Source organism: Suricata suricatta, chromosome 13, assembly GCF_006229205.1.
Source record: "Suricata suricatta isolate VVHF042 chromosome 13, meerkat_22Aug2017_6uvM2_HiC, whole genome shotgun sequence".
NCBI classification, from domain to species: Eukaryota; Metazoa; Chordata; class Mammalia; order Carnivora; family Herpestidae; genus Suricata; species Suricata suricatta.
The window spans coordinates 5,381,037-5,403,577 of NC_043712.1; the positions used below are offsets into that span (position 1 = coordinate 5,381,037).

Here is a 22,541-nt window from a genome sequence, read left to right on the forward strand (position 1 = left end):
CACCGTGTTACGTGGCAAAAGTGAAGGGATTTGCTTCAGAAGGTTTCTGTGACGCGGCTCCCGGGGCAGACGAGATGGCCCTTGGCCTTTCTCGCCAGTATATTCGCTTGGATTGTGCACAAGACCGGCTCTTGTCCACCGGGAGATTCTGAGAGCCTGCGTCCAAGGTAACGGAAGGGAAGCCTGACAGCCAAGAAAAATCACTGCAAAACATTCAAAGACGCGAGGTCAGGAAGAGCAGGGCAATGGGGGCGTGAGGTGGGGAGCCGCCGTGGAGGCTTGGCATTTCCTCAAAAGATTAAACACGGCATTACAGTGTGGTCCGGCGATTCCACTCCTAGGTGGGGACCCCAAAGAATTAAAAACAGGTGTGCAAACACGAAGCCTTCCGCCCAGGCCACAACAGCATTACTCACAACCGCCAGAAAGGTAGAGGTGATTCCAAATGTCCATCACAGATGAATAGATAAATAAAAGTTGGTCTCTCCAAATGACAGAATATTATTCAGCAATAAAAAGAAATTACTGATCTGTGCCAAAGCACAGATGGACCTTTAAAATGTTATGCTGGGGTGCCTGGGGGACTCAGTCAGTTGAGCGTCCAACTTCGGCTCAGGTCATGATCTCTTGGTTTCTGGGTCCGAGTCCTGCGTTGGGCTCTGTGCTGACAGGTCAGAGCCTGGAGCCTGCTTTGGATTCTGTGATTCCCTCTCTCTCTCTCTCTCTCTCTCTCTCTCTCTGCCTCTTCCCTGCTTGCTCTCTCTCTCTTTCTCTCAAATAAATAAATCAACTTAAAAAAATAAAATAATTGAAATGCTGAATTTTCTGTAAGGTGCATTTCAACACACACACACACACACACACACACACACACACACACAGGGCAGGGCATGGATGCCTGGGGAGGACGGGTGCAAAAAGTCATTCAAAGTGAGGCTTCTGGATGCCCTCGGGATCTGGGGAAGCTGAGCCCAGCCCCTATGGGGGGGACGATGGAATTCCCCCCGCCTGGATCCCCACCCCCCAGCTTCCTTTAACTTCCAGCCAATTCGATTTCCCCTCAGGAAATCGGCACTGAGGGTCCGGAGTGTCATAGAGACGGTGGCGATCAAAGAAACAGATCGATGATGACAACCCAGCCCTGACAGCGGACCTGTGTCGGAAGCGGAGAATCGCAAAAAGATTCAGATGAAAGGTGTTTGAAGGAACAGAGCCTGGAGCTGCTCCCCACGAAACCCCATCTGGGGAATCGGAAGGGGAGAGACGATGATCTGACCCAGACCTCAGGCCGCCACCTGCTCGGCCTGAAGAGTGGCCGCTGGCCAAGACTTAGGCGGTGGACTCCTCGCAAAAGGAGGCCTGTTCCCTCCCATTTGACACTCCGTAGAAACAGGACTGCATGGCGGGGGTGTGGCAAGGCGGTGGCGGGCAGGGTGTGAGCTCCAGCCCCGCGCCACCGGGCCTGTTCCCGCCTGGTGAGCACCACGCGTCGCTCTCCGGCTGCAGTGTGATCACCCAAATCAGCCGAAGTTCGCTTTTGCTGCCTGCGATTTAGAATGCTGCTCCAGGAGCACTTGGCTGGCTCACTGGGGCGAGTGCCCCACTCTTGATCTCAGCGCAGGTCTTCATCTCAGGGTCCAGAGTTCAAGCCCTGCATTGGGCTCCCCGCTGGGTGTGAAGCCTACTTATAAAAAAATAAAATGAATAACAAAGAACCCTGATCCTTCCTTCTAGCAACTGTTCCCACAGACTCCTCCCAACCACAAGATGATCACATGACCCAGGCTCAACTAATCCTCTTGTCCCCGCCCTCAGCTACAGCGATTGGTCTAGAGATGGGCATGTGACCCCAGCAGAGCCAATCAGCATCCTTCCCTGAGACACTTCTCCCGCAGAAGAATCTTGTATCTGGGGTGGTGGAACTCACAGGTACTCATGGGCAGGATGGCGGCAGCCCATTCCCGCTCCCAGGGAGGAGGCCATCCGCAGTGACAGTGAGCAAGGCCATCAGAGAGCAAGAGACGGGAGCGTGACATCTTGGAGCCCCGGCTCCCCACGTATTGCTGGGGGGGGGGGTGATTGTGTGTGCATCGATAAGTTCCCTTTTCTTGTTCGGGTTCATTTGGGGTGAGCTTCTGCCACTTACAACAAAATCCTAAGTATCTAAGGTGGAGAAATGGTACTTTATTCAGGAAACAGCCTCAGGGGCTGGTCTTTCTCTTGAGAGAGCAGCGGACTTCCAGTTAGTTGAAAGGGGCAAAATCCCCGAGAATTGAAACAGGGCTGGCAGAGTGGCCCAGAGTGTCAGTCAGCAAACATTTCACTGAGCATCTTCCTAACGCCGGGGCCTGGCCTAGGCTCTTCCGCTGTATGGAAAATGACCTTGGCATCCAGCAAGCATTCAATAATTGCAGGGTACAACAAGCCATTGTGAGCATTGGCCCTAATGTCTCCTTCCCATTTACAGGGAGGAGGACGGGAGGGGCGGATGGGTTGGGTCTGGCATGGGCTCTTTCCCCTTCTCCTCCCAGCATCTCCAGTTAAGCCCCCGCCCCAAGCGGTTCTGCCCAACTCTGTGAACTTGAAAAAGGGAAACATCAAATTTTTTGATGTAGCCAGGAAACGGTGCGCACTGAGGGAGTTGATGACCTGGTCTTGGAAGAAGCACCCTCCTTGGAACACAGCATTTCCATAACGAAGGGGCTCCTGGATTCCAGCTCGGAACACATTTTTGCCAGGTCTCCCCTGCTGGCACGGGACACGCAGGTCTGTGCCTTCCAGGAGTGCCACGAGGGAAGCCCCACTGTCCCCAGCTCCTTACGGCGCCCCCCACGTTAGCGCACCTGACAGGACAGCTTGGCCTCTGTCTGACCCTCACGACCCGCTCGGCAAGTCCTCACAGCCAGAAGAAACACAGGTAAAAATCAAAGGTATAAGTCGGGTCGATCTTTACTGAAGACTTTGAGGTTTTCACACTTCAGGAAGCCCACCTCGTCTCTAAAAGCCCCCTCTCCACATGTCTCCCTAAAGATGTCCCCTTCCCATAGCGGCACCCCCAAATTTTTCTCCTCCTCTCCCTCTCCCCACCTCTCCTCTCTCTTGCAATCAATGATTTCCTCCTTCCCGTGGCAATGAAGCCTTATTATTATTTTTTTTAAGTTCTTATTTATTTAAAGGAATCTCTACCCCAAAGTGGGACTCGAACTCACGACCCCGAGATCAAGAGGTGAGCCTCCCCTTTAATGTTGATTTATTTTTGAGAGAGAAAGAGACAGAATATGAGCAGGGGAGGGGCAGAGAGAGAGAGGGAGACACAGAATCTGAAGACAGGCTCCAGGTTCTGAACTGTCAGCACGGAGCCTGATGCGGGGCTCAAACCCATGAACTGTGAGATCATGACCTGAGCCAAAGTCAGAAGCCCAACCAACTGAGCCACCCGGGTGCCCCTATACCAGATATTTAAAGAGGTGAAAATTCTTCCCAATGAAAGAGAAGGGAACACTTTGTCACTCAATTTATGAGACCAGGATTACCCTGATACCAAAACCAGATAAAGATATGCAAAAAAAGAAAACTATAGACCAACATTTCTCAAGAATGGAGATCCAAAAGTAATCAACAAAATATTAGCAAACCAAATTCACAAATTCATATTTTTAAAACTATGCCAGGAGCGCCTGGGTGGCTCAGTTGGTTAAGCGTCCAACATCGGCTCAGGTCACGAGCTCATGATTTGTGAGCAAGTATCACATCGGGCTGTGTGCTGACAGCTCAGAGCCTGGAGCCTGCTTCTTCTGTGTCTCCCTCTCTCTCTGACCCTTCCCCCTGCTCATTCCCTCCCTCTCTCAAAAATAAACATTAAAAAAAGAAAGAAAATTGTTTCTCTTTTCAGATGGCATGCTTGTTCGAATAGAAAAATCCAGTAAGTTTACCTCCAGAAAACCACACAGCTAGCTTATTAGTTTACCAAAGAAGCAGAATCAAGGTTAACACACAAAACCCCATCTTATTTCTCTAAACTAGGAATGAACAACTGGAAATCAAAAATTTCAAGACACTAATTTACAAAAGGTCCCCCCAAACGAGCTAGGTAGGTACGAATCTAACAAAGCCTCTACAGGGTCCACATGCTGAAAACGACAAGGTGCTATTGAATGGAAGGAAAGAAAATCTGAAGAAATGGAAGAATGTATCGAGTTTACGGATTGGAAGACTCAACACAGGAGACACGTCAGTTCTCCCCAAGTGGATCTGTGGACTTCATGCAATTTCAATACAGTCTCAGCACGTTTTAAGATCTAAACAAACTGATTCTAAGACTTCTACTGAAAGGCAAAGAAACTAGAATGCACAAGACAATTTTGTAAAAAGAAGAAGAAATTGGGAGGAATCACGCTCCTCAGTGTCAAGCCTTCCTCTACAGCGATGGTTATGAATCCAGCCAGGGCAGTACTGGTGAGAAAAGAGCTACTTAGATCAATGGAACAGAAGAGACAGTCCAGAAATAGACACTCATAATCACGGCCAGTTGATTTTGACAAAGGTGTGAAAGCGATTTAATGGAGAAAGGATAAACTCTTCAAAGTGTGGTCTTGGGAACAACTAGACATCCATATACAAAAACTAACAACAACAACAACAGAAAGAACCCTGACCTATACTTCCCCCCTATACAAAACCAACTCAGGGGCGTGTGGTTGGCTCAGTCAGTGGAGCGTGGGACTCTTGATCTCGGGGTTGTGAGTTCTAGCCCCACAGTGGGTGTAGAGCTGACTCAGTAGTTCTTCGACAGGGGAGTGGGTCCTTCCCTATTCCCCTGCAATGCAGGAAGGATTACCGACCCAGGACCCAGGCAATGGCATGCACAGGCGGAGAGAAAGAAGCCAGCCTGCAAAGGGAATGTGCTGCAGATTAGTTCATGCCCTTGGGAGTCTGGGGTGAAATCTGACACAGGCCCCCGCTGTACCCCCAAGGCAGGGAGAGGCTAATGTCTGAAGCAGGGAACTCCTAATGGGTGGGTAGCAGGCTTAAGAAGCAAAGAAACTTACGGGGCACCTGGGTGGCTCAGTCAGGTAAGCACCGAACTTTGGCTCAGGTCGTGATGGCCCAGTTCTTGGGTTTGAACCCTGCAATGGGCTCTGTAGTGATGGCTCAGAGCCTGGAGCCTGCTTTGGATTCTGTGTCTCCCTTCCTCTCTGCCCCTCCCCTGCTCACGCTCTCTCAAAAATAAATAGATGTTAAAAAACATTTTTTTTTTACAGAAGCTAGGGAACTTACTTAGGAGGTCTGTCTTGGGGACCGAAAGACCAGTAAATGCCCCCCAGCCACACAGAATGCTAAAAGTTTCTAAAGAGAGTTTACGGAGCTCTATCACATACACCGTCCAGAGGGCCTCCAAGACCCCTCACTCTCTCAAAGCTGCATCCCTGAAGAGCCACTCCCTCTGTAGGGACAAGAGGGGGCAGGACATCCATTCCAGGGACAGGGGAGCCGCTGATTGTTCCGGTCCAGCTCGAGGGTCGGCAGGCAGTCTTGGCTTCTGGGTGACCAACACCAACAGCACGTTTCCGTTGACAGGACGTTCTCAAGAAAAAAAACCTTTAGGGCCCTAGAACCGATCAGTGGTGGGCAGGGTAGGTGTGAGGGGGGCCTGTGACTGCAAGAGGCAGCATAAAGGTATTTCCTTGAGGTGATGGAAGGGTTCTGGGTCCTAAAGGGGGTGATGTTTCCACAGATTTTTAACTGTGTTAACACTCACGGAACTTTATGCCAGGGGCCCCTGGGCGGCTCAGTCGGTTACGTGTCCAACTCTTGATTTCAGCTCAGGTCATGATCTCAGGGTTTGTGGGACTTGAGCCCTGCACGGGAGCTTGGATGGAAGTCCAAGGTCATGCTGCCCACAGGTTCAGTGCCTGGAAAGGATTTGCTTGCTGGTTCATAGGATCCGTGCTTGGGATCCTCTCTCTCTCAAAATAAATAAGTAAATTTAAAAAAGAAAGAAAGAAAAGGAATACCCAAGCCTAAAAAGATTAGACTAGAAAGAGCTATCAATCTATAGTTTCAAAAATAATATACATGAGGCTTTTTAGAAAAGTTTTTTTTAATTTAAGTCCTCTTTCCGCCCTCCATGGGGCTCGAACTCACGACTGTGAGATCAAGAGTCACATGCTCTTCCAGCTGAGCCAGCCAGACACTCCATAGTATATGAGTTTTTAAGTTCAGTTATTTTGCTTATCATAAAAACAAGACACGTTAACTGCAGGAAATTGGGGGGGGCGGGAAATGGAGATACAGGATGAAGAGTTAAAATATTCCTTAAACAAGTTTCTCAGGTATAATCACTGTTATCTTGGTAACTATAACTTTAGACTTCTGTCTTTGCTTATGTCTTAGTCCATTTTGGCTGCTATTTTTTTTATGTAGTTTATTGTCACGTTGGTTTCCATATAACACCCAGTGCTCTTCCCCACCAGTGCCCTCCTCCATGCCCACCACCCCCCTTCCCCTTCCCCCTCCCCCTTCAGCCTTTGGTTTGTTCTCAGTATTCAAGAGTCTCTCAGGATTTGCTTCCCTCCCTCTCCCCAACTCTTTTTCCCCCCTTCCGTTCCCCATGGTCCTCTGTTAGGTTTCTTCTGTTAGACCTATGAGTGCAAACATACAGTATCTGTTCTTCTCCGCCTGACTTATTTCGCTTAGCATGACACCCTCGAGGTCCACCCACTTTGCTACAAATGGCCAGATTTCATTCTTTCTCATTGCCATGTAGTACTGCATTGTATATATAAACCACATCTTCTTGATCCACTCATCAGGTGATGGACATTTAGGCTCTTCCCATGTTTTGGCTATTGTTGACAGTGCCGCTATGAACATTGGGGTACATGTGCCCCTATGCATCAGCACTTCTGTATCCCCTGGGTAAATCCCTAGCAGGGCTATTGCTGGGTCATAGGGGAGTTCTATGGATAGTTTTTTGAGGAACCTCCACACTGTTTTCCAGAGTGGCTGCACCAGTTTACATTCCCACCAGCAGTGCAGGAGGGTGCCCGTGTCTCCACACCCTCCCCAGCATCTATAGTCTCCATTTTGGCTGCTATTTTAAAACAAACAATACACACACACACACACACACACACACACACACACACACACACACACGCGAGCACGCAACAAATGCTATAAACAACAGTAAACAACAGACGCGTGTTTCTCACAGTCTGGAGGCTGGGAAGTCCAAGGTCACGCTGCCTACAGAGTCAGTGTCTGGAAAGGAATCGCTTCCCGGTTCACAGACCACCTTCTCTGCACCGTGTCCTCACACTAGTGAAGGCACCAGGGAGCTCTTTGATAAGGACACGAATCCCGTTGACAGGGCTCTACCCCCATGACCGAATCACCTCCCCAAGGCCCCTCCCGCTAACAACAGCACCTCGGAGGTTAGGATTTCACCATACATACGAATTTCCGGTGAGGAGGGGGACACAAACATTCGATCTATAGGACTTTGTTTCCAACAAGAACGGCATCATCCTGTGCCTGCACTTTGGAATCTGTTTTGTTACTTTCAATGCCATGGAAGTCTTCTATAGCCTGACATTTTAGGGGCGTCTTTATAACCCGTCGTAACCCCACGGTTACTGGGATCTATTCGGCCAGTGCCTTATCATCAAACACTGACATTGGGTCCTGTCCTTAACACCACGTCCGTGAAAGCAAAATTTCCAAAGGAAGAGAAACATGATGCACATACAAATAGTGTTGCATAGCCAAGTTCATTAGCGATGGAATCAGCAGAAAGACAAAGCAGGTTCAGAGATCATGAAAACATTTGGGGTTGTATACAGTTGGCGAACAAAGAGATGTTGACAGATCGCTAAATTAGATACACTGGGATTATTTGGGGGGCTGTTTTCTCCCCGGCAGAAAAGAAAACCTTTGGCCTTTATAAATTGCCTAGAAATTAGCCTCACACTTCACAGAGATGGAAAATAGCCGATCCCTAATGGATGGTGATCAGCAAGTCAAAGGAAGTTACAACTCCTGAAAGAATCAGTCCCTGACGGGGGACGCCTGGGGGGCTCAGTTGGTTAAGCATCCAGCTTCGGCTCAGGTCTTGATCTTGAAGTTCAAGCTCCAACACCACGTAGGGCTCTGTGCTGGCAGCTCGGAGCTTGGAGCCTGCTTCAGATTCCGTGTCTCCCTCTCTCTCTGCCCCTCCCCCACTTGCACTCTGTCTCTCTCTCTCTCTCTCTCTCTCTCTCTCAAGAATAAATAAACATTAGAAGATTTTTTAAAAAATCAATCCATGACAAATCCTGAGACAATCAATCTGCAAACCCTCAGGTGGGCTTGGTAAAAAGTATCGCAGCACAACTGGAAAAAGGATGCCAGCCCTCTTTTTGCCTTATTTCCACTCTCGGAATTACTTTCCTAAATACAAACAAAGCAGCGTAATTTTTATTTTTATTAACACTCAGTGAGCACCTGGTAGCTGAAATTTTGCACATATACATAATTATTTTGGATGCAAAGATTTCTAGAAGCAGGATTCTGAGTTGAAGAATTGAAAATTCATTTTAAATTATTTTTTAAAGTTTATTTATTTTGAGAGAGAGACACACACACAGGTTGGGCAGAGAGAGAGAGAAGGAGAGAGAGAGAAATCCCAACCAGGCTCCACACCGCCAGCACAGAGCCTCACGCGGGGCTCGAACCCACAAGCTGTGAGATCATGACCCGAGCCAAAACCAAGAGTCAGATGCTTAACCGATTGAGCCCCCCAGATGCCTCCAGAACACATATCTTTGATATAAATTGTAGACTGCTCTTGAAAAACCTTTACCAATACATCCTTCTGTCTGCATTCTCCTACACCTTTTCCAATATCGAAAGTTATTTTAACGGCCCCTGGCTGGCTCAGTCAGTGGAGCATGGGACTCTTGATCTCGAGGTCTTGAGTTCGAGCCCCATGTGAAGTGTAGAGATTACTTAAAAATAAAATGTTCGGGGCACCTGGGTGGCTCAGTTGGTTGAGCGTCCAACTTCGGTTCAGGTCATGATCTCATGGTTCATGGGTTCGAGCCCTGAATCAGGCTCTGTGCTGACAGTTCAGAGCCTGGAGCCTGCTTCAGATTCTGTGTCTCCCTCTCTCTCTCTCTCTCTCTCTCTCTCTCAAAAATAAGTAATAAACATTTTTAAAAAATGAATGCTGAGGGGAATGATCTGTTGTCTAAGGTCTAATTCATTGCATCTGCCCTCTCGGCTCCGGACTGCTCGCTGGGCGGCAGCGGTAACATATAGAGCCAAAAAGTGACCCCCAAATTATGGGAATAAAATGATCCTTTTTTTCTGTATTTTTGGCATGATTGGTTAAACGTTTGAAGCTCATTTCGTTGATATAATTTATTTTTTAAATTTAATGTTTATTTCTGAGATAGAGAGAGACAGAGTGTGAACACGGAAGAGGCAGAGAGACACACACAGAATCCAAAGCAGGCTCCAGGCTCCGAGCTGTCAGCACAGAGCCCGATGCGGGGCTCGAACTCATGAACCACGAGATCATGACCTGAGCTGAAGTCGGCTGCTTAACCGGCTGAGCCACCCAGGCGCCTCATCCGTTGATATAATTTAGCTTCGTCTTTCATTTTTGTGGAACACTCATGGCTGAAAGTGTTAAATTCGTTATTCTTTTCTATCACACACACGCACGCACACACACACACACACAAACACACACACACACTGGGGAACAGAAGCTGCTCAGGGTCTCCCGCTGCTGCCTCCGCTGGATCTGAGCCCGGTCTGGTTGACCCCGAGGCCAGCCAGCGGGACTCCGGAAGTAGCTGCCTGTCCTCCGGGCTGGTACTCCCTGGATGAGCTGCTTCTGCCAGCGAGGAGCTAGGGACACGTTACAAATCCTTTCATTTCCCTTGATGGGAAAAACCATGTTCTCATCCTTCCCCGTCCCCTGGGACTGTGTAAACTCTCCATTTCCATCTGGCATGGAGCAGAGCCCAGCACGTTTAGTGCTGGGTATCGATCTGGGGGATTTCCAAGGATCGATTCTAGTCACGGATGCTGCTGGCAGGGCTGCCTTTGATGCAGACGTGCCTGCTCATCTTGGTCCTCGTGGCTCCGGAACAGGAGGGGGCGCGGGGAAGGCAGCAGCAAGGTCACGGTTAGGTCTACACCCTCCACCGAGGAGCGGGAGGCAGGGGCTTTCTTCCTGCTCTTGGCATGGCATCCTTATGCGTTTCAAGGGTTTTAGGGGCATGGGGTGCTCCAGAGACATCAATGGAGGCAGAGGCGGGGAGGGGAGAAGCTACGTGAGCAGGAAGGGAGCCTCCCTGGGCGACTGAATAGTTCTGCCTGGGCTCCTGACGTGGGTCTTTCCCCTGGGATCTGGGACCCAGATCAAGATCTGGACTCTCCCTCTAGGATCTAGGACCCAGATCAGGATCTGGAGTGCAGTCTAACCTGTGGTCGAAGTGGAGAGAAGGAGAAGCCGGGGGGCATGTGGCCGGACCAAAATTGGACCAAATGAAAGGGGCAGCAACTTTGGGATGGGGCGCGTCGGATATCAACAATGATCTAACTTCTTCCCTTTGTGAAAGGCCTTCAGACTCATGACTTCATTGATTTTCAATGAGAAACAAAAGTGTGTCTGTTGTCCCCACTTTACACATGAGGAAACTGAGGCTAAGAGGGGTTCATATTCTGTATCGCTCCAGATCCCTCAGCCAGCAGAAATGCAGCTGGGATGAGGACCCAGGGAAAGGACGTAATTATGCTGGCGTCGTGGGAAGCTTTGGGGAAAGCGGGGGGCCCTCCTCCAAACCTCTGTGGCATTTAATTTACAGCCAGATGACCCAGCAAGTGGGGTGGCTTGGAGACGTCTTGAAACCGGCCCACAACGCCAGTGAGCACAGTCTTTCCCAGGCCCCACCCCGCCCCCCGAATCCCAGGCCTCCCTGGGCCACCGGGAGGTCCGTCAGATCCCTTTTTCTAGAAGAAACCCCTTCCGCCTGGTCCACAGAGTGGCCCGGAGGGTGAGGGCGGGGTCATGGGAGTGGCCGGCTCATTGCCTCCTTCTCTTCCCGGAGCGTCCAGGGCGGACAGAGGCCAGAAGACGGCCAAGGACACCCAACTGGGGCCAGCGCTTTAAGGGAGCCAAGGTTCTGACTTGTCTTTGCTTCAAGAGAATGACATTTCCTCGCATGAGGATCGAGCCCCGTGGCCTGGTGGAAAATTCCAGACTCTGGGAAGTGCCAGTTCTAGGAGGAGTCGGGAGAGAGAGAGAAAACACCAGGCCAAAGGCAATGGGTCATAGCAGTGGTTATGGTTTGTTAGCTCTGGGACTAGGTTTCCTCGTCTGAAACGGGAGATGAGGACAGCCACTACCGCACTGGGTGTGAGGGACAGCACACAGGTGCGGTGGCGGCAGAGACAGGGCGGAACAGGGGCTGGGAGTCAGCGTGAGCAAAGCCATCATTGCAATGGCAGCAAGCAACCGTAGGTGGGCGTTCCTGGAGAACCCAGCACCAGCCGGCGCTCCCCGTTCCCAGCCAGCTGAGGCTCATGACAACAGTCTGCAAGGTGAACCCCACGATCAACCCCATTTTACAGCTCCGGTCCTGTCCAGCTGGGGCCCTGGGACCCCATCCAGGCTTGCTGCCTCCATTCCTATGCCCTGGAGAAGCCCTCTCTTGGGCGTACCCCTCCACACCTCATGTCTCATTGGCTACCCAGGTGTGGGTGGGGCTCTAGGGCTTGGGTACCCTCAAGGTCCCAAGTAGATTGTGAGCAGGACCCTCTTCTCTGGGCCCAGCCTCTGCCCTGGCCCCTGTCCCCTTGCCTCCCCCAACCTGCTCTGAACTGCTTCTCCTACTAATAAGCCCCCTTCCTTGCTAGACTTGACCCCCTCGAGCACTAAGCCCCTGGGAGAGAACAGTGGGGACAGCCACCCCCCCAGATCTGGACTTAACAGGAGCTCCCTCCCCCAACCCCCTTCCTCTGACCAAGCAGAGTTTGATCAGAGCCTGGAAGTCCCTTACACACCGTCAGACGTGGACAAGTAGCTCCTCTGGGCCTCAGCACCTTTGCCTGTGAAATGTGGGGTGGTAATTCTGGTACCGGCCTCTAGGGGGCGCTGCCAGAAGGAGTCAATGAGAATCCGTGTGAACCTTGCACACAACTATTATTCTGGTGCTCAAGATTGTTACGATCACTTTGCTAACAGTTAAAATGGGTGTGTTATAGAGAAGAGGCTTTCCACTTGGGTTCCCAAGAAGCACAGAAAGAGGGCGACAAGGCAATAAGCTCAGACAGCCCTGGCCTGTATGGGTGTCAACTCCCTGAAGGTGGCCTGGAGCTTGTCCTTCCGGGTGTGTTCATGTCCTAGAAAAATCTGCTGTTTCACTGGCATATGGGTAGCTGCCATTAGCTCCGTTGCCTTCCCCTCTCCCCTGGTTTGTCTGGTCCTCTAGTCCTCTCTCTGCACCTTTGCACCTCCCGTTCCCTGCCTGGGATGCCCTTCCCGCCTCCTCACTCATTTAGATCTTGCCATTTTTTTAAACGTTTATTAATTTTTGAGAGAGAGACACACACAGAGAGTGAGCAGAGGACGGTCAAAGAGAGAGGGAGACACAGAATCCGAAGCAGGCTCCAGGCTCCGAGCTGTCAGCACAGAGCCTGATGCGGGGCTCAAACTCAGGAACTGTGAGATCATGAGCTGAGCTGAAGTCAGATGCTCAACCGACTGAGCCACACAGGTGCCCCTAGATCTTGCTATTCTTCAAGGCCAGCCCTTCATTCAGGAGGACCCCGGGGGGCTGCAGGTGGGCCCCATATTGGGTCACTTGGTCGGCCTTGCCCATCCGTGGCTGGTGTTCTTTACTTGTATGGGTGTGTCTTCCTTCTTGAACCACCAGCACATCCATCAAAGGCTGTTGCCAAAGCCCGACGTTGTGATTGTGACCACCCAGCACATTGAAGGGTAGCAGAATATGCCACCCCAAAATATGCCTCTCTGGCATGAGAATTATTGGGAGCTGATTATTTTTGAGAAACAGCAGGAGAAGCTCTAGAAAGAGTAGAAGGGAAATCTACATTTCTAAAGGAAATTTCCATTAGAAAAGGTAACTGTGGGGCACCTGGGGGGTGCAGTCAGTTAAGCGGCTGACTTCAGCTCAGGTCCTGATCTCAGGCTCAGGTCATGATCTCACATTTGTGGCTTTGAGGCCCGCATTGGGCTCTGTGCTGACAGCTCGGAGCCTGGAGCTGCTTCGGATTCTGTGTCCCCCTGTCTTTCTTCCCCTCCCCATCTCATGCTCTGTCTCTCTCTGTCTCAAAAATAAATAAAACATTTTTTAAAATTAAAAAAAAATAAATTAAAAAAGAAAGGCTACCTGTCCCTGGAAGAGAGCTAGTACCAGAGATCTCTTTATTTTCATCTGAGAGACTTATCTCCAAAGCAAGGCAAACGTCCTTCCTGGCCCCTTTTTGAGTGATATCTGTTTGTAACTCCCATGCATACGTATGCAACTAAATTTGGGTTTTCCCGTTAATTGGCCATATGGTGATTGAATTCTTGGACCAGCCACAGAAGCCGGAAGGGTAGGAGGGAAATGGTTTCCTCCCCTACAGGTCACAAACCAGACACGTTCATCCCTGCAGAAGCTAGCAAAGGACTCTGGTTAGCTTTAAGCTGTGGGCCAGAAATTGCTTAGAAAACCCCGCATTGGGCTAGTTGATTGGCTACGTGAGTTTGGTGACCCTGAACCTCAGAGTGGGCTGGAGATTTTCCCTGATGACAATGATGATTCCGTCCCAGGGACGGGGGGGCGGGGGGGGGGGGGGGGGGCTCCCCTTCCCTCTCCTCCCAGGCTGGTCCACTGCACCTTCACCCCCAAGGTCCCAGCTCTGGCCTCTGACCTTACACAAATATGCCCCTTCGGGAAGCAAAAATAATATAAAAACAGGGAGGGGGGTAAAACACAAAGAGACTCTTAAATACAGAGGACAAACCGAGGGTGGCTGGAGGGATTGTGGTGGGGGATGGGCTACATGGGGGAGGGGCATTACGGAGGACACTTGCGGGATGAGCACTGCGTGTTATACGTAGGGGATGAATCACTGACTCTACTCCTGAAATCCCGATTGCACTGTGTGCTAACTTAGATGCAATTTTAAAAGACATATATGCTCCTTCAAAAGGAGAAAGGCCTTTTGACACCTATTCATTGGGTCTTCCGAACCCTCCAAAGTTACTCCGTGGCACGAGCTCTGGGGTAGCCAGCAGACCTGTCACCAACAGAACCCGCCCTCAGCCGGATGAGGATCTCTCCCCCTCTCTGAACGATGCGGGTTTGTATTTCACCACATTCGTTCATTCTAAGATCTGCTTATGCGATGGCTTTATTTCGGGTCTCTGGGGAACGGGCACAGACTCTGAGACGGGAGTTTGAAGAGACTGTGAGGATCTCTGGTCCTATTACCTCCCACCCCCCCACCCCACCCCATCCCCCAGCCTGCCCAGTGCCCTCACTGTGGTTTCCCAGCGAAGACCCACTAGACTAGTCTTGCAGGATCTCCTAGGGCCACCCCAACCCCGGCCTCTGTCCCCCATCCCTAGTCCTTCAGAGAAAGCCCTCCCCCGGGAGCCCTCCCCAGTGGCGCCCTCGGTCCCTAAGCCTGTGGAGGAGGGCACAGTGAGAAAGGAAGAGGGAAATGGAAGCTACCAGTGAGGAGAGGCGAGATGGGGGACACACTACCCTGTGCAGTTTTATTAAATCAGTTCAGCGTTGAGAGTTTAGATGCAAACGTTTGTAGGTGCATCTGAAAATGACCCAGAGGCTGGTTCAGTGGGTAGAGATGTGACTCTTGATGTCAGGGTTGTGAGTTCAAGCCCCACATTGGCTCCACGGGGTCAGGGACCCAGGTTCTAGGAAGGCATGGTTCTGAGTCCTCAGTCCACCCAGAGGGAAAGGGAACAGGAAAGAGGAGTCGCGCTCATCCTTCTCATCCCATTGGTCAAAACTGAGTCATGTGGCCATATTCAGTTACAAGGGAGGCTGGGAAATGTAGTTCTTTATTCCATGCAACCCTAAGTGCAGCTAAAAAGGGTCAAGAGATACGAGAACAAATAGAAGCTTCTACCATAACTATGTGAGCTCCCTTTTTCTGCACTCGGGTGGCCTTAAAGCCCCTTTCCATGCCCTCTGCCCTGACCAGGCTCCTCCAGACCAGGAAATTTGGAGGGTATAACATTTCTGTCCCTAAATGTGATCTAGGCTCCATTGCCGTGGAACCCTGAACGGGCCCGCCCCAAAAGATGGCAGGAAAGGAGGTCAGCCAGAACAGAGCAGGGTCTGCATCTCATTCCCCATCCCCTGTCCCTGCTGCCCACCCTTCTCTTTTCCTTCTCCTCTCTATGCCTGGTGATGCTCTGATTTGGGTTCTGGGGAAAAAGAGTCAGGGAGATACTTTCTAACATGCAGACATGAGTTTGGGGGAGGGCAGGGGAAGGGGAAGGGGATAGGGCGGAAGGTGCTCAGTGGGGAGAAGGGGGCCATCCTGGGGGTTCTGCCAGGCTCTCGCACCCAGGAAAGGGCGGCCGGTTGGAGACGTCTTGGAAAAGCAGGTGGCCCAGTGGGGACAAGAAGAAGCCAGGTGTCAGCCTCTACGGAGCCTCAGCCCCCAGTGAGCTGCCCAGGGTGGGCCGGGCCAGGGGCAGGTCAGTGCAGACCTCAGCTCGGTCCAGAGCCAGGGACTCTGACCCATCACTTACCCTCTGACCTGTGTCCCTGCAGATGCCTCCCCGGCTGCCCAGAAAAGACGGGAGTCAACTCCGGTGACAGCTAACACCGACTGAAAAGTTCACCACATGCGGGAAACGTGGCCCCAGCGACCCTCACTTGAGCCCCTGACAGACCCCAGCTTCCCGGAGAGACGTGCCCCCATGCACGTATTTACTGTGAATGCTTAGGTAGGGCTGAAGGGTGAGCCTGTAATTACTCCAGTCTCCGCCTCACAGACAAGTCCCTGAGTATCTGAAATACTCCTTGGGAATCTGCTCTCCAGAGGTATCACACTGGCCTTTTAAAGAATGTTTACTTATTTTTGAGAGAGAGAGAGAAAGAGGGAGAGAGAGAATGAAAGTGGGGAAGGGGCCAAGAGAGGGTGGTGGACAGAGGATCTGAAGCGGCCTTTGCACTGACAGCAAAGAGTCCAATGTGGGGCTCGAACCCACGAACTGTGAGATCATGACCCAAGCGTAGGTCTGACGCTTAACCGACTGAGTCACCCAGGAGCCCCTGTGGTATCAACTTTAATAACAGTCCATAATTACAATGCTAATGTGGGGGCGCTTGGGTCTTGATTTCGGCTCAGGTCATGATCCCACAGTTCATGAGTTCAAGTCCTGCGTCGAGCTCCATGCTGACAGAGTGGAGCCTGCTTGGGATTCTCTCTCTCTCTGTCCCTCCCCCACTCTCTCTCTCTCCTTTGAAATAAATGAATAAACTTTTTAAAAATTGATGCCACAGTTTGTTCCTTAGCAAAGAACTGTTAGAAATCACTTTTCTTAGAAGAAGCCTGACGTGGGCGGATAAGTGGATGGGCTAGAACGTTCTCGGGAGTGACCTCAGCAGCCTGACGCTGTCACAGCCGTGCTCTGGGGCAGAGCCCTGGGGTCCTGGTCCCCTCCCACCTTGGACAGCCAGGCACAGGTGTATGGCTTCTTTTGCACCTGCTTGCTAGTAAATGTTGGGACATTTGGCAAAGATCTGCATTCCATCTGGAGGCAAGGCTGTTGGGGTGGAGGGAGCAGTCGCCCGCCTCTAATTAAGGGTCCCCATTTTTACCAGAAAACCTGGTCAGTCAGAATACACGCCCAATGGCAAGCAGGGGAGGCTGCCTGGGAACCAGGTCTGATTCTAGAACTGGCGCCCTAACCACCATCCCACACTGCCTTCCCCCATTGCCTTCGATTCGCTCCCATATGTCTAGAGTTCTGCCCTTTGACTCCAGCCCCCGCCAGGCACTATGCTGGGTGCCCAAGGTGGCCACAAAGGGTGCCATCTCTGGGCGCCCCCTTCCAGCGGCTGCTTGAGCCCCCAGGTGCGGCAACTCCGGCTCCGTCCTACAGGTGGCGCTGGTCTGAGGATTCCTTTCACAAAACCAACTCTGAAACGTCACCCGTTTCTGCCTGTGGTGGCTCGTTCTAACGCTGGCTGTTGGCTCCCCTCAACGCACACGTTTTTTTCAAGAGCCTTTGGCCAAGAGCAAAGTGGATTTCCAACCAGCAGATCCACTCCTGTAGCCACGCCCCCTTCTACTGTTCTGCAGACTACTGCTTCCTCTGGTCCCCTCCCACCTGGAAAGGACCATCACTTCCTCTAATTAAGTCCTTCTCTCCCCCAAACAGCCGGCACGTGGCGGGGCCCAGGTGCTCCGTGGAAACACTTGGTTCCTTGACTGGGGGTAAGAGGAGGCCGCCCCCCCAAGATCCCAGGTTGCAGGCCGAGGGGACCGTGGCAGAGGGTGGCCACACGGACCACCGCCTCACAGGGCCCCTTCCTGAGAGCACCCCCACGTGAATTATTAGCCCAGACCTCGGGCACACGGAAGCGGGTCTCGACTGACCGGCCTGCTGTGGGCACAGCTCCCCAGGGGTTCTCGAAAGGCAGTCCCCAGACCAGCATCAGCGTCGGGGCCTGGGATCTTGTTGGGCCCAGGCCAGAGCCAGCTGATCAGCGACTCTGGGGAGCCCTGACACCCAGTCATCTTCGAGAAGACCTAGTCTAGACCCTAGTCTTGTTTTCAGACCTTTGAAAATCTTTAGAGAAACCCTTTAGAGAGCCCCCCTCCCAGAGAGGAGAGGACACAGGCAGGAATGGACATGCTGGCTGGGGGTGACTCGTGGGGGGGGGGCCGCCCCGTGGAGCCCTGGGGTTCCCACAACGCTCCTTCATGCTCTGGTTCAATCGTTACGCCCAAGGCTCTCGGTTCGCACACTCTGTGCCTTGGGCGAGCTGGGCAGACAACCCCCAAAGCGAGGGAAAGAAAATCACGGGAAGAGGAGGAGGCCTATGATGAAATGAAAAAGAACAGAAACAGACAAAAGCAACAGGTCCACACAAGGGAGGCAACGACAAGTCAGGAAGCGCGTTTAATTTGCATGACATGGAAGACATACATCGGGAGCACGAGAGGAGGCGTGGCCACGCTGCGTCCGCCCTGGGGCCTCGCCCCGCCCCCACTGGCACCGCCAGGCCAAGGGCTTGCGTCTTCCCCAGAGACACACACCAGCGGATTCAGACAGGACAGCAGCCCAAAAAAGAGGCTCAGAGGGGACTGGAAAGGCAAACAGAAAGACAACCATAGGCAGGAAACAGTGCTTTTTTTTTTTTTTAAGAGTTGCCCAAATTCCTTTACAAAGTTGCAGGTTCCAGATGAGGGGCAGGGACATGACCATTCAGACCGTCCCACTGGCCTTCCACCTCTGCAAGGTGCTCTGATCACAACGCTCCTGCCCACTCCCGGCCCCCCTCTTGGCCCTGGGGGTGGGGGGGAGGGCCAAGCAGAGACTTGCTTCCATCTGAGGGACAGAAGAACTGAGCAGGAGCGACTTGCCCCGAGTCTCGGCGTGTGGCTGTCCCTGGAGCCTAGGGCCACTGAGTGGATGCCGGGAAAACGGGACTGTATAGGTTGTGGGGCGAGGGGAGGCGGATTCTGCGCTTGTCCCAGGCCTGGGCGGTAGACAGAGCCTGAGCCTAGATGCCAAGACAGAAGATGGTACCAGCTGTTTATTCAACAAAAGCCTTTTTATTCATTCAAAAATCAACCATTGGGTTTATTTCCGCAGATATTAAAAAAAGGGTGAAGGGCAAGGCTTCCCATCACGGTGCCCATATGCTAATGAACTTGCTGTCCCTGGGGGAGACCTAGAGGGGCGGCATCTGGGAGACAAACTGCCAATAACTCGAGGCTGGAGCCCAGAGCACCTCGCACCTCCCGCTGCCCCCCTCCCTCCGAGCTCCTGTTTGGCCGGAGGGCGTCCCCACAGGCCTTTGCAGCTCCCGGCCACCAGGGGGCGCGCCCGCGTCCCCTTGGATCCCGCAGGCGCCGAGGCGAGGCTGTGCATCGGCTGGCTTTGCGCTGGGTCCGCAGAGGGACTCTCTCCCGCCTCTCCCCGGACGTCTAGGGCACCCCCCGACCTTCCTCCCCTCAAAGAAGAGACGTGTTCCCGAAAGCGCGGGTGTCGTCTAGGAAGTTGGGGAAAGAAGGACACACGCGTTTGCCTTGACATTGAACATGGCCTGGTTAAATATCAGGAAGTCTTGTCATTCTGCTCAGTGCCATCAACACAGAGGGGGGGGGGGACGGGCGCTGTGAGGAAGAGGCCAGGGCCGCGGAGGGAGGGCCAGCAGAGGGCCCGAGAGCCCAGCCTCCAGTGGGTCTGGAATCCCCAGAGAGCAGCACGTGACCAGTCTGGGCCTGGGGGCGGAAATCGGTGCCGGGGACAGAGGCCCACAGCTGCTCAGGTTTCCGTATCTAGAGGCCTGGTGAGAGGAGGGGACATAATTGTCCCTGCCTGGCCACCTCAGGCACAAATGGCCAGTGCCTAGCGCCCTGCCGAACAAGCCCCTCCCCGCAGCTCTGGGCTGTCTCCGGAGGCACCGACCCAAAGGTCCTCAGTAATGCCTGCTAAGGCCAAAGGCCACCCCTGGGGCTCCAAACAAAAAGTCCAAAGGGCAAGAAGGTGGGAGGAAGGCCCTGCAGGCGGCTCCATTGATGCCTGGGAGTTGAAAGATCCTTCACATGCAGAACCCCGGGGGACTCAAGTCCCTTACCCAGATGGTGCCTCTAGCATCGGGCAGTGCAACGGATGGCTCTGCCCCCAGGGACACAGATGGAAATCAAGGCTTGGGGGAGGGGTTTTGGGGGGAGGAATGCAATATGGAGAAGCCCCCACTCCTGACCCCAGGCCACTAAGTTCATCTCCAGGAGCCCAGCCTGCAAAGTCACCTGTGAGAATCGAAGTGGTCCCCGGACCCATGGGGGCTGGCGGCTTACAGAGGATGCGGGATGCGGCCCTAGGCTCGGCTGAGCAAGGAAGGAGTCTGGATGAGGTGAGCCGTCCGGCCGGCTGCACTGGCAGAGTGAGGGTCTGTCGGACGCTCTGGCCTCCTGGGAAAGTGCAAAGTGAGAACCAAGGGCAATGCAAAGTGAGAATCGAGGGCCGGCTTTTCCTCTCCTGGGGCCCGGGCAAGCAGGGAAGGTGACAAGCTGCTGACTTTGCAAAGAAGTGAGCATTCGAGACTCAAGCCTGGCCCTGAACAGTCTGGGAGGCTGCTTCTCACTCCAGGAGGCCTCCCTGGAAGAGGACGAGCTCGGGCCAAAAAAAAGACAGCTCAAGAGTCCCGGGGGGACCAGGAGGAGAGGCAGAGAGAACAAGGTAGGCCACCTGATCCCACTCAACCACTCGTGGCTGCCACCTCCCCGAAGGCCTGTGCCAAGAGACAGCAGAGTGACTCGGACCGTGCCCGTGTCGCAGAATCATAAATGCAGGAAACCAAGGCTTACAATCAGACAGTGTCACATGGCAGAGAACATTCCAGATCAACCGGACCAAGCCTCCTGGTTCCGAGCTGGGGCAGCCGGGGCCCAGAGAGGGCAGGGGGCTGCCTGCAACCACAGAGCAAGGAAGGGCCAGCCGCAGGGTGCCAGCCTCCGGCCCAAGGTCATCTGACTTTCCTGGTGGCAGTTTGGGGGCACGCGGTCACAGCGGCAGGCAGAGTTAGAAGCTTCCCAGGAGCGCACATGGGCCACGGCCCCGAGGAGCAGGCAGAAACAAACTGGGATTGTCTGCTCCCTTCTCTCCTGCCCTCCCTCCCAGCATTTGAGCTGAGAGAGGAAAGGGCAGGGGGAGGCCATGAGATCTACTGGATGAGGCAGACAGGCGGGCAGAAAAGCAAGTGCGAGAGAGCTGAGTGACTCTCTTCCAAACCCACCAAGGAGGGTTTGTCGGCTCGCCGGCTTGCCAGGAGTGCCCTTCCCCTCCCCCCACCTGCCCTTCCATACCCCATCCCACCTTCCGGGCTCCCCGTCTCCGTGCTGCTGCAAATGCCAAAGCAAGAGTGGAGAAACCAAAAGATGTCCCTGGTGGGTCCTCGGAAAAGATGCTGTGGACCCAGAAGAGGAACGGAATGGGGAGGGTGACCAGGAAGGAGAGGAAAGGCGTTCAGGAAGGAGGCGTTCGGGCCGGGGGAACAGTGCATTAGCCATTTAAGAAACCCACCCTTCCCCTCTCCAAACATCGAGCACAGTATCCGAAAAAAAAATTAGAAAAAGAAAAAGAAAAAGAGTTTTTTGGCTTCTTGGCCGCTGCAGGCCACCGTCCTCTGGAGCGCAGGTGGGTGAGGGTGAGCGCCCGTAAACGGTAGGCCCCGCATCCCTGGGAGCTTTGGACACATGAGGCAGCAGCAACATTAACAACCAATAAATAAAAGATATCCATTATATATGTATAAAAAAACCCTCACTTTCCCCACAAAAAGCACAATACTGTTATCACACACACAAAAACCGTCACCATCGTGAATCATCCCTGCCACACAGGTGACCTCGCTGCTCGGGGATGGGATGCAGGCAACGTGAATTGGGCAGGCCCCCCAACACCCGAGCACACCGTGGCCTTGGCCGTGACTCCCCGTGGCCTCTCGGGCTGCCCGAGGACGGCCGAGGCGGGGGGGCAGTGTTCTCTGAGGTCTACGGTAGGCTTCTCCCCATCTGTCAGTCTGTATCTTCTAGACAGAAGGTAGTTGGGTTTTTTTCTCCTTTGTCAATGTCTGTTCGAAATAAAAAACAAAAAAGCACACGTACAGAAGAGCAGGAAGGACCCAGAGGCTGCCTGCAAAGCAGCCGGTCCTCAGTTTTGCAGAGGGCTGTAGCCTTTCCCGTTTCGTGTTGGCATCCGGACAAGCAGAGGTTGTTGGCAATTGGAGCCAGTGGCTTCAGGCGGCGGTGGGTGCAGGGCACGGGGGAGGAGAGCCGGGCTTCGCGGTTCCAGGGCAGCCCGGCCGGGTGTGGATGCGGAGAAACGCCGGGTGAACGAACACAGGAGGGCGGTGTCGGGGGCGGAGGTGGCCTCCTGGCGCGGGAGGGGGTGTACGGTTCCCAGGCATCTGGAAGACACAGGGAGGGGAGACGGGTGCAGGCCGGCTGCCAGGGACACGTGGCCCCCAGAGCCCGCAGGACGTCACCTAGAGGGCGGGTTGCATTCCGTCAGAAGTCCTAAACTTCAGCTTGCGTACCCTCTGGTCCACCTGCTTGGTGCTTAGTACTTCTCCTCACGAAACAAACAAGGCGTTTCCCACAGTATCCTCTGGAATAGCAAAATAAGAAGGGAGGGGGCAAGCTCAGGGCCCACCGTCTGGGAGGTGGTTGGATAAACGAGGACTCAGCTGTAGGATTGCATCGCCTGCAGCCATTAAGAACATGCATGGCATTGCCAAGGGGCACAGGAGAAGACGCTCGAG

General features: G+C 53.0%; 1 protein-coding gene across 1 annotated transcript in view; it reads right to left on the bottom strand.

Moving 5' to 3' along the window:
- Positions 1–18,156: 18,156 nt before the first annotated feature.
- Positions 18,157–22,541, bottom strand: part of NCS1 (neuronal calcium sensor 1) — a 30,336-nt gene continuing 25,951 nt past the window's right edge. Inside the window, exon 9 of the mRNA XM_029921061.1 lies at positions 18,157–22,187. The gene's annotated coding sequence lies outside the window, so the exon portion shown is untranslated. The remainder of the gene's footprint in view (positions 22,188–22,541) is intronic.